The sequence below is a fragment of the Monodon monoceros genome, unplaced genomic scaffold, assembly GCF_005190385.1.
Source record: "Monodon monoceros isolate NGI ecotype Baffin Bay Population unplaced genomic scaffold, NGI_Narwhal_1 Super_Scaffold_5, whole genome shotgun sequence".
Classification (NCBI taxonomy): domain Eukaryota; kingdom Metazoa; phylum Chordata; class Mammalia; order Artiodactyla; family Monodontidae; genus Monodon; species Monodon monoceros.
Genome location: NW_021703782.1, coordinates 70014360 through 70029041, shown reverse-complemented (window position 1 = coordinate 70029041; position 14682 = coordinate 70014360). Strand labels below are relative to the sequence as shown.

Sequence of the window (14682 nt, the reverse complement as noted above, 5' to 3'; positions counted from 1 at the left end):
AATAATATTAAGCAATTTAATTGGGTTAAGGATCATACATACATTAGGTTTTTTTGGTTTTGTTTTGTTTGTTTTTTTTTGCGGTACGCGGGCCTCTCACTGCTGTGGCCTCTCCCGTTGCGGAGCACAGGCTCCGGACGCGCAGGCTCCACCGCCATGGCTCACGGGCCCAGCCGCTCCGCGGCATGTGGAATCTTCCCAGACCGGGACACGAACCCGTGTTCCCTGCATCGGCAGGCGGACTCTCAACCACTGCGCCACCAGGGAAGCCCCATACATTAGTTTTTATACAGAATAAGTGAGCCAACCTGTAATGTACTTACACTATACTTGATACATAATGAGCCTTCAATGAACATTAGCAATTTATTCATTATTATTGTTTACATTTCCTCAACTGGACATTGTTCAAATCTTTAATTCATATCTAAGGGTAACTTTTTTCAGACACCCCCCCAAATAAGAAACTGTATCTCAAGTTTATTGACAAATACCTGAATACACTTAATTCCACAGAAGCAGCTATTATACAAAACAGTGTGTTGTACAAAAAGCTATTAAACAAAACCTATCATATAGGTTCTAGGGGAAAAATACAATCACAAATAATGCATGTCCCTGGTCTCAAAGAGTTCACACAAAGGTTATTTGCTGAGCCTTCTGCGGGAAATTATAGGCTTGGTCAATACAGTAAAAAGCTATTTTGGAAACAATGCATCCATTGTAGAGCTGAAAGAAACTTGAGAATGCATCTAGTCCTGCTAGAAACACCAGCTCTGGTGGGCAGTTACTAGGTTGTGGGGGTCAGGTGGATCCTGTGGTCCAATAAATTATGAGAAATGTGGTCAGAAACAAAGTTGGACAAGATGCTGTACTCCCAGGCTTCTTCCTTCTAATAGCTCTCAAGATGGTAATGCTCACCATGAATATTTAAAGACAGGTACAAGGGGCATGGTATTCAGAATTTCTCAAATTTGACCAAGAACACATTTTAGAGCAGCAGATTACAACCGTAAGGAAAAAATCCAGCTAGTCCCAAGCCCCTCTCCTCTTTAACTCACGAAGAAGCTGGGGCCCAGGGGCACAAGTGACTTTTCTAAGGGTCAACTGTGAGTGTAAAGGCTGAGGGTTCACCCTGAACTTCACCCTGTCAGAATGTGCGTTTTTACACTCTACTGCTTTGCCTCAACTCAACTTGGTGGGGGAGGGGAACGGGGCCGGGGGAGATTGGAAGGGCCGGCCACAGAAACCCAAATGAGAAATCTGATTCCTGTGTGGTTAATGGCCATCAAACATCGCTTCTTTTCTTTTCTTCCATCCCCTTTCAATACAGGTCAAATTTCATAACCAAAAAAAGAAAGAAAAAAAATCTCTATATGAGTCAAACAAGAAATCTAGTGTATTATTTTCTTACACTTACGCTTTATTTTTAACCTCCCTAACCCACCTCCCCAAAATGGTATTACTGAGCATGATCAATCTACCTTGTAAGGCTGACTTTTACCGCATTCCAAAATCACATCTACCATCAAACACTGGTCCCTTTCCTAATGGGTCCAATTTAGCACAGAGGCTAATCCTCAAAATAACCAGAAACATCTAAGGATGTTACAGAACCAAACATCCGTCCACACATCTGTGCACAGTACAGCCAATCTACTGACACTGGGTTACGGTGAAGGAAAATGCAGCCTTTATTGTAAGGCGCCAGACAAGGAGTCCGGGGCTGCCAATGCTCAAAAAACCCCTAACTCCTCGACGGTTTTGGGGAAACAGTTTTTTTTTAAGGCAAACTTTGTTGGGGGGAGGTCTGCAGGGTGTGTGCCCTTCCTCTGATTGGTTGGTGGTGAGGCAACAGGGTGGTGTTGCAACAATGTCAATCATCAGCCTTCTGGTTCCAACCAGTCTGGGGCCCATGCACCTGAAGTTACCACCCTCCACCTGGGTGCGGGGCCTTAGTTCCCGTAAAAGAGATCACAGATCCCTTCAGGAGAAACCAGGGCCCTGACTGATGGCTGCGCTATTTGTTCCTTGACTGCCTTTCCTTTGTTTCTGCATTCCCTCCCCGCTCTAAGTAGTAACTATTTGAATCTGACCTTTGGAACTCAGGGAAGGTCTAGGAGGCTAAAATCCTTTCCCTACAGGCAAGAAGTGGTGGGGCATAGAAAGCCTTTGTACTTGGGAGGGCTCCACAGGGTCCTGCGTGGTTTCATGGATACTAAACAAGGTGTTCAAAGGCACTCATTTTGATTTGTGCATGTGTTTGAAAATCTTGTATTTTTTTTTCCCCTTTTTGGCCGGGCTGTGCGGCATGCAGGATCTTAGTTCCCCAACCAGGGTTCCCCTGCATTGGGAGAGTCGAGTCTTAACCACTGGACCGCCAGGGAAGTCCTGAAAATCTTGTATTTTTATAGCCATGCCTATTTTTTCAGGGAACTTGCAAGTTCTCTGATAAAAGGCAATCAGCGTAATATTGTTAGGTTCACTATAGTGTACTTTTAAAATACTTGAGCAGAGCCAGTAAGATGTAAATGTGGTTTTCATCTATACCTGGGAGCTAGAGAGGTCAAAAGCCCTAAACAGGAACACATTCCTGGGACAGCTGCACTCTAGTGGCAGCTACTACGAGTGCTTCAGGTATTTTCACTGCAAACCAGAGGTTTTGTTAATTAGCAGGAGTGTTAGAACTGGATCTTCCTGGGTGAAGCTAATGACTTTGATTAACATGGCATTTGAGAAAAGAGTGGACAAAGATGAGATCAGGATGCTCTGTCTATGTGGATGGATTAGGGATATTCTAGAGGCATGTCCTGCGCTTACATCCAAAGGACACATAAGCCTGGCAAGTCGAATAGCCTGGGATGGTGCCCTGGGAGCATACCTGGGTCCAGCTGCTGATTCCAGAAAATTCGTGATTACTTGACTGCAACATGATGGTCAGTTGAATCCTGCTGGAATGTCTGACACCCTGTGCCTCAAGTCAACCTTTTGCTGGAGAGGCAGTCAGAGCCCCAAGACAGGACACAGCTGACCTGGACTGGCTTCTTAACCTTCAGCTGCCCAGAGAACTGCAGCCCTCCACCAATCTCTGCTTGCCAAAAATACCCAAACTGGCTTGTCTGGGTGCAGGGACAACAGCAATGACGTGGCTAGTGAATGAAAGAAAGGGAAGCCACATGACTTAAAGCATTTACCTGTTCCAGAGCAAAGGGCTGACGACAAGATTTCTTAAAGTTCCGTGGCTTTTTGTGCTTGTTTTTTAAAGTGTTCAAAGTGGCTTGTTTAAAGGAAGTTTAATGTACACATTTCAAGGGAAACAAGACACAGCATTCAATTCCTTCCAGAGTATGAGCACTTATTTTTACTCTAATAGCAATTTTATTTTCCACTGAGTGAGCTACAGGAGCGTGTCACGGGGAAGAGGCAGTTTTAGATTAAAGTTTACAAGGAAAGCAAGTTTTCAGACTGCCCTGTGTGTGTGTGTGTGTGTGTGTGTGTGTGTGTGTGTGGAGAGACAGCAGTTTGACTCACAGTTTTTAATGATAAGCTGGCAAAATTTTTACTACAAACACTAAGAGTAAAAGCTTCAAGTACCTTCAATATATGTATATTTCTTTAAAAATTACATGTACTACTGTACATATGTACCTTAAATGATATGCATTACAAAACAAAAAGGTGGAGCAAGAGGAAATAAAACCTATTAGCTTAATCACTTAGGGCACAAAAGTTCTTGCTCACTACAAATTTTTATTAATATTTGTAATGAAAGCAATATATTAAATATGCTTCATTATTTTTGAAAAACCCCAATTACTTTGCAATCCAGCGCTTGAATGACTGCTTCCAAGCTCAGTGTACTGTAACATTTTGCTTTAATGACTGTCTGGGGTGGCAGGGATACACTGGAAAAACAGCAGAACACACTTAGTTCTGCTTCCCAAATCTTGATACTTTTCTGTCTATTGATCAATTATAAAAAGCTCCTTGATGAGATTCAACTGGTTTCAATCAGTCCTTCTTGCAAATTAGTCTCAGGTGTCACATTTTTATAAATTCAACAAATAGATTCAAAACTTACTGATATTCTTCACCTAAAACATTTTAACAGGTAGACAATTCTGTTTCCAAGTTTTTAAAAGCTTTTTCCGGGACTTCCCTGGAGGTCCAGTGGTTGAGACTCCACGCTTCCACTGCAGGGGGCGCGGGTTCCATCCCTGGTCTGGGAACTAAGATCCCACATGCTGTGTGGTGTGGCCAAAAATGTAAAAATAAAAATAAGGGTTTTCCTGGTGGCGCGGTGGTTAAGAATCCGCCTGCCAATGCAGGGGACACGGGTTCGAGCCCTGGTCCGGGTAGATCCCACATGCGGCAGAGCAACTAAGCCCCTGCAAGCCACAGCGACTGAGCCCATGGGCCTAGAGCCCATGCTCGACAACAAGAGAAGCCACCGCAATGAGAAGCCTGCGCACCACAACGAAGAGTAGCCCCGCTCACCACAACTAGAGAAAGCCCGTGCGCAACACAGCAACAAAGACCCAACTCAGGCAAAAATAAAAATTAATTTTTTTAATAAATAAATAAATAAAATAAAGTTTTTTCTTTTGGGAAGGGGAGTTTTGATAACTCACAAATCTACCATATTTCTTGGCAACATGTTCGCATCCTAATGCAAACGTTTTCCAAATGGTTATTTCCAAATGCCACTGTAGCATAAATTTCTTCTGAAAAGCAGTCCCTCTCCCTCTCCTTGTGAGCATTTCACACTTATCTTGGATTGTTCCTGCTCTACAAAGTAGCTGCAACTACTGACAGGCACAGCAAAACTGGGAAAGGGCAGCAAATCTGGAAACCTTGTCTTTTGTTAAAAAAAGATGCAAACACCTGTAAACTCAACCGCTCTTAGGTGGGTGCCGGGAAGAGAACCAGGGATGCTGAGTGGTGCGAAGACGGTCAAGCTCCCTCCTCAGAGCATTATAAAGGATGGTAAAGCATCTACCACCTGAAGCTGCAATTCTCTCTCATGCCCTGACACACATCCAACGAGGCGAATGCTCAACTTCAGCTCCCGTGGCTGAGAATCAAATCTCAGGACACCTGTAACCAACTCACGGCTAAGTCTCAGTTCACCGGCTAAGTCTCAGTTCACCCTTTGAGAGATGCTGTAATTTAAAGCCTTTGTGTTGATAAAACAACTACATAACTCAATGATACGCTGTCACTGGCAAATTGCAACACTTCACAATGTGCTTAAGGGTGAGGTGAGGAGGGCCCCACCTGGGCGAGGAATCCCAGCCTCCTCCTTAGGAGATCACACTCCTCGCACAGGATAGCAGATCCAGAAGGCACCACTGGCAACACAGACTTTAACTGGTAAGACAGCTTGGTTTCCTTCTTAAATATTTACAAAATTATAAATAGAAGATCTCATACTTTCCTTCAACACCCCGATAGAATCGTCATTCGCCTCCCGCTTTGGATGCCAATCTATTTCGTTCATAATGGTCTCAACCTAATTGTTCATACACAGTAGGCAAATACAGTGAATTCCAGGTAATTGGCTGCAGCTCAAGGGGGCAGAATGGCTTTAAATGGTCTGGTAGCCGAGGGAGTGGCTCTCAACCTTGGCTGTACACATGTTGGAACTACCTGGGAGCTTTCCAAGAATACCGATCCCCCTCCCTGAAATTCGATGGAATTGGTCTGGAGTTTCACCTGAGTGGCAGGAATTTTAAAAGCTCCCAAGTGTTCCTAATGTAGAGTCAACATTGAGAACTTGGACATGTACCTGCGCATTGAGGGAGCCTGGGAAGACCCTTTCCCTCCAGAAGCCACACCCCCACCCCGGGGGCCTTGATGTCCATCAAAATAAGCTCTCAGGTGAGCATTAATGCCTTTAGTCATCAAGTGTAAGGTGAAAGGTGGGAAATGATTTGAAGGAAAGGTAGTAAGAGGCTATTTCAGGTACGCGGGGCTGAGCTGTTTTTTTTTACAACACTTCTGACACCAAATGCGGGGTTTTTTCCTCCTGACACGCACCAGTTCTGACACCAACTGGGTACTCAACCATTCAGTTCAATTCTGTCACGAACTAGCTGGAGTCAGCCCAGACCCCACCGATTAAGGGCTCAGTCCCACGAGACTGCCCGCACTTCGGTCATCAGCTGCAAATGGGGTGCCCAGGCAAATTATAAATTTGGGGGTTCCATGAATTCAGCATTTCTCATGACACCCCAACCCCAGGTTCAAAAATTTGCTAGCACAGCTAGGATTCCAGAAAACACTTTACTTACTACTACAGTTGATTAGAAAGCATACAACTCAGGAACAGCCAAAAGGAAGGGATACATAGGGCAAGGTATGGGGGGACGGGCGCCGAGCTTCCTGGCTACTCCTCCCGGCAGGCTGCCCCTGCTCAGCACCTTGATGTGTGCAGCTACCCAGAAGCTCTCCAAACGGTGTTGTTCAAATTTTTTTTTGTTTTTTGTTTGTTTGTTTTGCGGTACGCGGGCCTCTCACTGTTGTGGCCTCTCCCGTTGCGGAGCACAGGCTCCGGACGCGCAGGCTCAGCGGCCATGGCTCACGGGCGCAGCCGCTCCGCGGCATGTGGGATCCTCCCGGACCGGGGCACGAACCCGTGTCCCCTGCATGGGCAGGTGGACTCTCAACCACTGCGCCACCAGGGAAGCCCCTGTTCAAGTGTTTTTATAACCCAATCCCTAGCACCTCCTCCCCTTCCCAGAGGTCACCGTGCGGAGCTGAAAAGTTCCAACCCTCTTAATTACTTGGTCTTTCTAGTGACCAGTCTCATCCTGAGGCTACCTAGGGTCCCTTCTCACTCCCACATCCTCAGCCTCTCCCATCTCTACTAGAAACTTCCCAACAGCATTAGAATACATTCAAGTTTCTTCAATTGCGATTTGAAAAAACAAGCCAAAAACAAAGAGTGGGCCACAGATCCCATATTTCCTCCCTACCCCACAGGTGTACCTGGCTTCTCAGTTTTAACCAACTTCTCCTCTTCATCCAAGCACAGTGATCAAACTCTCCAGGACCAGCCCCTCCCCTTCTCATTCTACACCCCTCTTTGGATGATCTTTTTTAAGCATCTCATGCTCTTACAGACTGAGCTAGCGGAGCACTGGAGGATCTTTTTCATATGCAGTGATTACTTGCAATACCTCCCAAACATGTTATTTCCACCCCTGATCTCTTTCAGGAGTTTCCGTTGCCTACTCCCTGACTCCACATGGCTGTCTCACAAGCAAACAGATATGGATGGAATTACCTTCCCTCTCCCACCTTGTACAAACCCACTCCTCCTCTACTGCCTTCAACTATAAAGGGTTTCACTATCCTATCCCACTCAGGTATTTATGCCAAACTTTTAAATCATCCTTGATACCTCCCTCTCTATCAACTATATCCAAATAGTCACTACCTTCTTACTGATTTTTAACTACTAACTCAATGTCTCTCTCCCTCTCTTCCTCCCTCCCAAGCCCACCCCCTATCCCTGGGTGACTGAAAAGCCTTTGCACTACTGCACCCAATTCTCCCCCTCCCCAGGGTAGCCACCTATGACTGTACAGGCTGTGCCCACACAAAGTGACTGGCTCAGGGGGCTGCCTTTAGGCCCGATCTAGTGGGACAAGCAGTACATCTTTTCTAATTGGTCCACCCAGAAGGGAAGCCTTTTTCTGGTTTCCACAAAGGCACTGTATATGCCAACAGGGCTTACCCCTCCAAACACAGCAGTGACGATATCATTTTTAAAACCCAAATCTAATCATCGCATCTCCCATTTGAAAGCTTTCAATGAGATCCCCCTACTTTTTTTTTTTTTTTTTTTTTTTGCGGTACATGGGTCTCTCACTGTTGTGGCCTCTCCCATTGCGGAGCACAGGCTCCGGACGCGCAGGCTCAGCGGCCACGGCTCACAGGCCCAGCCGCTCTGCGGCATGTGGGATCCTTCCAGACCAGGGCACAAACCCGTGTCCCCTGCATCGGCAGACGGACTCTCAACCACTGCGCCACCAGGGAAGCGCCCCTGCTACCTTTTCATTAAAGTCCGAAGTCCAAAAAATGACCCAAGAGGCCTCATTCCAAGCCACGTTCCTTCCTTGGTCTCAACCATTTCAGCCTGTAACTTTAAACCCTAATTCACCTGACTACTTCCTTCTCGTTTTTAAGGCCTCATTTTAAATGTCTCTTTTTAGGTGGACCTACCCTGAGTAATCCCGTCCCCTAAACTAGTCTAGGTCCCCAGGTTAAATGTTCTCTGGACATCTGTGCTTTTCTCAAGTACCATTTATGACTGTGATTGCCTGTGTGACTACGTGCTAGTCAGCCCCCTGCCCCCCGACAACCAGCCACTAGACTAAATGGTTCATAAAGGCAGGGACCCTCTATCCCATTCACAGCTGTAGCCCCAGAGCTGACAATGCCTGGCATCCAACAGGTGCTCAGTAAATATTTGTTCAGTGAGTAAACAGGTGCAGGTACCCAGGCCCCTTGCAAACTATCTGGCTGCCTCTTTAGCAAAAGAAAAATTAATCATGGGAGGAAGTTCTTAGTAAATTTAGTGCACTGATTATCAAATACACATAGACTCCTGATTGAAAATATTTGGACAATCAAAGAATCAGAAATTCTGGGTGCTTCCTGGCAGCAGGAACACTTCTCTGGATTTGCATTTGTGACCACAATCCTCTTTTGAGCTACGGACAGAGTTTTACCAGGGCCAGTTTCCTGTGTGCTGTTGCACAGGACCCCGAACTTTGCTTAACGCTCAGCTGTCTGTCGCCACCCTGAAATTCTTCATAATATTTTAACAAGGGCCCTCACAAATTATGTAGCCAGTCCTGAGTCTTACAAATTAGTCTGATTTCTCTAAGGATGCATCGTTTATAACCAGGGCAATGTTTTCAACCTCCCAAGGTCTAAAAAGAGAGGATTATACTTGCAGGACATTTTTTCTTCTGATAAGCAATATCATATATTACTTAGTGTTCTCTTTCATAGAATTAGGATATCTCAGACTACAGAAACACATGGTTGTCCTATTTACTGCTGTTAGGCAAAAAGTTTTACATTTCTTTTAAAACTAAATTCTACTCTGAACATGATTTAGATTGAGTCTCTCTTTTAAAATTTTTGCTTAAAAGTTTTTGTTTGTTGTTCTAAAATTAGGGATTGTGTCAATTTTTTCAAATCAATAACCATGGTCCACTGACATTCCATCATACCTTAAAAAAATCTGAAAGACAATGAGCACACTGAAAAGAGAAAAATGAAAACTGCTGTATAACTCCTTTTTAGCTTCCACATTTTAAACTTCAGAAATTTAACAGCTGCGTCAAACACTTGAGATTTCTTTGGCGATAAAACCTGGCAGAATACACGTGGCCATTCACGAAGAACACTGGTTTAGTCATCTTTATTATAAAAATATTTTAAATGTCAGATGTTTAAACTTTACCAATAGCTTCTCTAGTCATTAGAAGTTTAAAGTTAACTGTGTTTAGTATACAGTTTAGTTAATAAACATCTAGAGCATTTTAACTATTGGTGCATGTTTTTCTCAACTGGGTGACTCTGTTCCCCAGGGGACATTTGGCAATGTCTGGAGACATTTTTGGTTGTTACAACTAGACGGAGGGGGGACTTCCCTGGATCCAGTGGTTAAGACTCCGCCTTCCAATGCAGAGGACCCGGGTTTGATCCCTGGTTGGGGAACTAAGATCCCATGTGCCACGGGGGCAACTAAGCCCACACGCCGCAACTACTAAGCCCCTGTGCTCTAGAGCCAGAGCGCCAAAACTAGAGAGAAGCCCACGCACCACAACAAAGAGCTCGCGTGCCACAACTAAGACCTGTCGCAGCCTAATTAATTAATTTAAAAAAAAAAAACCTAGATGGAGGGGACTGGTGGCATCCAGTGAGTCAACCCAAGGACACTGCTACACATCTTACAATGCAGAAGACAATCCCAACAGGAAATTATCTGGCCAAAAATGTAAAAAGTACCAAAGTTGAGAAACTCTGGTCTAACCATACATGCGTTTGCTACAGATAGGCAAAAGGACATATGACAACCTGAAGCCATGCCTCCTGTGTCAAAGCCATTGTGGTTAAAAGTACAGACAGGCCCCAGGAGAAAGACCAGATTTATAAAAATTAGTCATTTGGGAACTCCCTTTTTAAGGCAGGGAGTAAGGCATCTGACATCCTGAGCTAGAACCATGAATAAACAGTAACAAAATTCCTTGGTTGGCCCAAAAAAGACTACTTTCCTCAATGCAGCTACACTAATGTACACTTCATAGAAAAGAGAAATTGAGATTCAGAAGAGATGATTTTCAATAGTATTAATTTGTTTCCTACCGCCTCATTTCATGAAAAATGTACAATATATATACATCATAGGTCAGAATTTTTCATTCACTTGAGAATGTGATCACCAGGTATAGCAGTTTCTAAGAGATCTGAAAACAGATGTCGCAGCATGGACCAAATTTGATTTGATTTCTTGTGTTTTAAAAAAGAAAAAAGAAGAGCCAATATTTAAAATCCCTTTTTACATATTTTTTAACAAAGATATTTCAGTTATTGGGTGGGGGAGCTCTGGTCACATTGGACCAGAATTCCTGCACAGTTATAGGGAGGAAATGGCCAATACCCACCCAGGTGTTGGCAGGTCCTCTGCAGGTCATCTGGGACCAATCAAGGTCATTTAGCTCTCCCCACACATTACTTGTTTGGTGCCTGTAAATTTGTTGATTTCATTTTGTAGGTAGTTGATAGTTCTCAAGAAAAACATTTTCCTTAGTGTTAAGTGACTAAATTGCAAATGGAAAAGAAGTAACTAGTGACTTGAAGCAGTCCTATAATTAATCAAGAATGAACTATAATTAATGAAGAATGGAATCCAGTACATACTCAGCGCCAAGGCTGAGAAGGCTCTTTCCAAGGCCAGGCTGAAGCAAAGGCAGAGGAGCTGACAGGAACCTTTAAACCCTCACCATGAAACGGGGAAAACAAACAAACAAAACTTCTTTCATCTATCAATAAAACTGAGTAAACGTAAATTCTCCGTATATTATATTGTTTTTAAACATAGAGGAGTTAGCCATTTCTGAGAACTCAAAATCTTCCCAGAACGACCATCCTGAAGGCCTGCAAAAAATCCATTAAGCAACAGCAGAGAGCCACAGAGCCTGCATTTTCCTTCTTGCCCTAACTGAAATCTGTTACCAAATCCTATGGCGGGTGGGGGTGGGGGGGCTTGTTTGGAACTGCCTGGGTTCCTAGCAGGTAATTTACACTGATCTTTAACAACCATTCAGCCCTCCTCCTCCCCTTTATAAAACAAATCTGCCTTTCAGAACAGCTCTTAAAGAGGGGCAGAATGCCCCAGAGGAGCACGCAAATCCCTGACCCCGCGCCTCACCTACCCCTCACCAAATGCAGACCATGCTTTCTCTGAACACTGTATATCTTCCCAATTTGCCTCTTGTCCTACTAATTCTAAAATGAAGACTCCCTTCTCTCTAAAAAGAAATAACAAAGCCAGTGCAGGATGCCAGGTGATACAAGACTCACCTCCACCCGGGCAGCCCTAAGGCCGAGGCTGGACGTACAAGTGACCTCATCCAAAGGGAAAGATGAGAAGTGTGCAGCAGGCAGGGGTGCCCGTGTTTTGCTCGGCGTCCAGAGAAAGGGCTGCAAGGGGGGAAAAGAGCTGTGAGCGAGAGCTTCTTCCACCTTAAAAGCTAATAAACAAAAATTGGAAATATTTAAATCAGAAATTGGGTGCTAACAACACAAAACCAAAAAGAAACCTAGGAAGGGAGTAGAATGAGTTTAAGAAGAATCACCTGTTTCATCACAGACTCAGCAGCGCGCGTTTCCTAGACTTGGCGTGAAGGATAGAGAGGGAACAGGAAGATGGGGAGACGCGTGAGGGCTTCAGAGCCTTTGAGTAGCGTCTCTTTTCCAGTACTTGGCCCCAGGGTGAGTCACTTATTATCCTGGCTTAGGCTTTTTTATCAGTAGAATGGGGGTAATAAATGCCTCTCCGCAGGGCTACAGTTAGGATTAAGTGAAGTTAAAGCCTCTGGCCCGAAGGGACAACAACGATTAGTAATGTTCGCTCCCTGACTATCCAAGCGCAGCCGCCAACTCCGATTCCTAAGCTCCAACTCGCTACGTGGACCAGGGGGAAAGAGACCAGAAAAAGTGGCTTCCAGGTGACACTGGGCACCAGAGTCCTAGCCCCAGGCTCCCCTGACCGGACGGAAGAGTAGGGTCGAGGCAGGGCGCCCTGCACCATCCCCGGCCCCGGGCGCACAAGCTCGAAACCGATTCCCACCGCGCGTCCTCTTTCTCCTGCCCCGGCTACGCTTCCTCTTCCCCGGCGGAGCTGACCCGGCTCGAGGCAGCGGGGTCCTGGCTAAGAGCCTGCTCCCTCCCTTCAGCCCATCCTTCCCCTTTCCTCCCCTGCAGCCAGGCAGCCGAGCAGGAACCTGGTAGGGAGTTACTTACCAGCAGCGAGCGCCTGGTCCCGAGGACGCTGGAAGGTGCTGGGCCGCGCGGGTACTCTCCTCGCCTGGCTTTACGCTGCGCTAGGCTGCACCGGTGGCGCTGGAAGACCTCGCCGCCCGGCTTTGGGCCACCCACCCGCGCGCCCGCGCGCCACGCCCCTCGGCCCGCCCCCCTAGGCCCCGCCCAGCGCATCGCCGCCTAGCCGGCTTCACAGGCCTCGCCCGCCTCGTCCGCCTCGCCCATCTCTGCTCTTGCAGGCGCCGCGGGCCGCCCGCAGAGGTCAGCACATCCTCAGGGCGTTTCCGTGGTCTGGGCGGAGGGCTGGACTCCGCGTGCTTCCTCTCTCTGCTTCCTCAGGTTGGCACGGGTTCTTAGTTGGGAGAACCGCGTAAGGACTGGGCACGTGAGTGGGGTCTTTTATACCTCCTTCCTCGGAGGCAGGAAACGCGGGAAGCGCTGTCTTCTCTGATTTTAAAAATAAAAATAGGTTTTATAACGAAAAAGAAAAAAAATTAATGCCAAGCCTCTTTACATCATGTTAAAGTTTAGAGTTGACCGTGTAGTTTTTTTTTTCCGCTGCTGAACTTTGCATACTAAATTTAGCATTTTAAAAAACTCATTACATGCGTGTGTATTTTCACATGAAAACTGAAATTAAATTGTGGAACAATCCTCAATACTATGCAAGGTAGAAAGCACCTCTCTCCTGCCCTCACTGCCCGTAGCATTGTGTCAATTATAAAAGTCCACACAATCTCCCTTGCAGCAAGAGGAATATTGTGTACGTGTTTTCTTCCGTTGAATTTTTAACTCCTGGAGCGCAGAAAGGTTCTTACTTATCTTCGTATCACTTATTCATTCAACACATATGTACTGAAAAAAATGAAGGAACAAACTGAATACACAGTCACTTCCCTGCCCACAGGGCCCTGCTGGAACTGTAGGGTAAAGCTGAGACCTTGTTAGTGGATGGGCTTCCCTGTAACAGGAGGCTTGCCTGGTGTCCACCGTTCTAAGGAAAGGAGGTCATTGCTCAGGGGAGACGCATGAACACAGAGAGCAGGGCCGGGAAGCACTGAGTATCTGAGGCTCATCTTCTTGGGCTTTGGTCTTGATGAGATTAGATGCCCTAGGGACAGGGTTAGCTGTATAGACACGTCCACACAAAGCAGAGGATGGCAGTGCCCAGTAAGTGGAGCATAAATTAGCCACACTTAACAGCACACAGGTTTCAAGTTAACCCACCTGTCTCTTTTATGAACACCTGGCCTTTTCTCTTCTAGACTGGAATATTCTGGGAGGAGTGCTCTGGACTCAGCTCCCACCTCTGTGCCAGAGTGTTGCTGGGCGAACCAGGACCCTGCAGGCCAGCTGTACTGACAATGGCAGAGTCACTAGTGAAATATTCCTGGGGGAAGGTAAATCTTGCCTGTTCCCTGAGGAGATTCCTCCTCCAGTGATAATCTTGGAACATCTTGCTTTCATCTTTCTTTTTTTTTTTTGCGGTACGCGGGACTCTCACTGTTGTGGCCTCTCCCGTTGCAGAGCACAGGCTCCGGATGCGCAGGCTCAGCGGCCATGGCTCACGGGCCCAGCTGCTCCGCGGCATGTGGGATCTTCCTGGACAGGGGCACGAACCCGTGTCCCCTGCATCGGCAGGCGGACTCTCAACCACTGCGCCACCAGGGAAGCCCCATGAACCTCTTTTAAGCGTGGTTTATATTTTTATCATGGAAACAAAAGTATGAACCCAAAATATCTTCTGCAAATATACACAGAATTTACATTTTGGTCAGAACTAGAAAAAAAGTAATTACAATTTTTTTTTCAATCTATTGCTAATCCAGATGACCTTTTTTACTAAAGGACAGAATTATATTTTTTAATTCCTTAAGTAAAGCCATTGTGAAGTCAATTATGCTAAAACCTTAATACTGCATTATGAAATTAAATTCATAAATTTTATTCACTGTTTGAAACTAAGCCTGTCACTTCTTTCCACTAGACTAAACATGTTTCCTCCATCGTCACTTGACCAGTTTTTTTCTTACTGTGCTTACATCAAGAATATTTTAAGTTTGTTTTTAATTGTCAATACTTAGTATTCCTATTTAGGGGAGCAGAATATGCCACCCC

The 14682-nt window shown here is 45.6% G+C and overlaps 1 protein-coding gene across 2 annotated transcripts in view; it reads right to left on the bottom strand.

The window, feature by feature from the left end:
• GCNT1 (glucosaminyl (N-acetyl) transferase 1) overlaps nt 1-12670 on the bottom strand; it is a 177809-nt gene extending 165139 nt beyond the window's left edge. For both annotated transcript variants that reach the window (XR_003790656.1, XM_029201651.1), the window contains exons 1-2: nt 12547-12670; nt 11605-11724 (exon numbers count right to left, since the gene is read on the bottom strand). The gene's annotated coding sequence lies outside the window, so the exon portion shown is untranslated. The remainder of the gene's footprint in view (nt 1-11604; nt 11725-12546) is intronic.
• Between the last annotated feature and the right edge of the window lie 2012 nt (nt 12671-14682).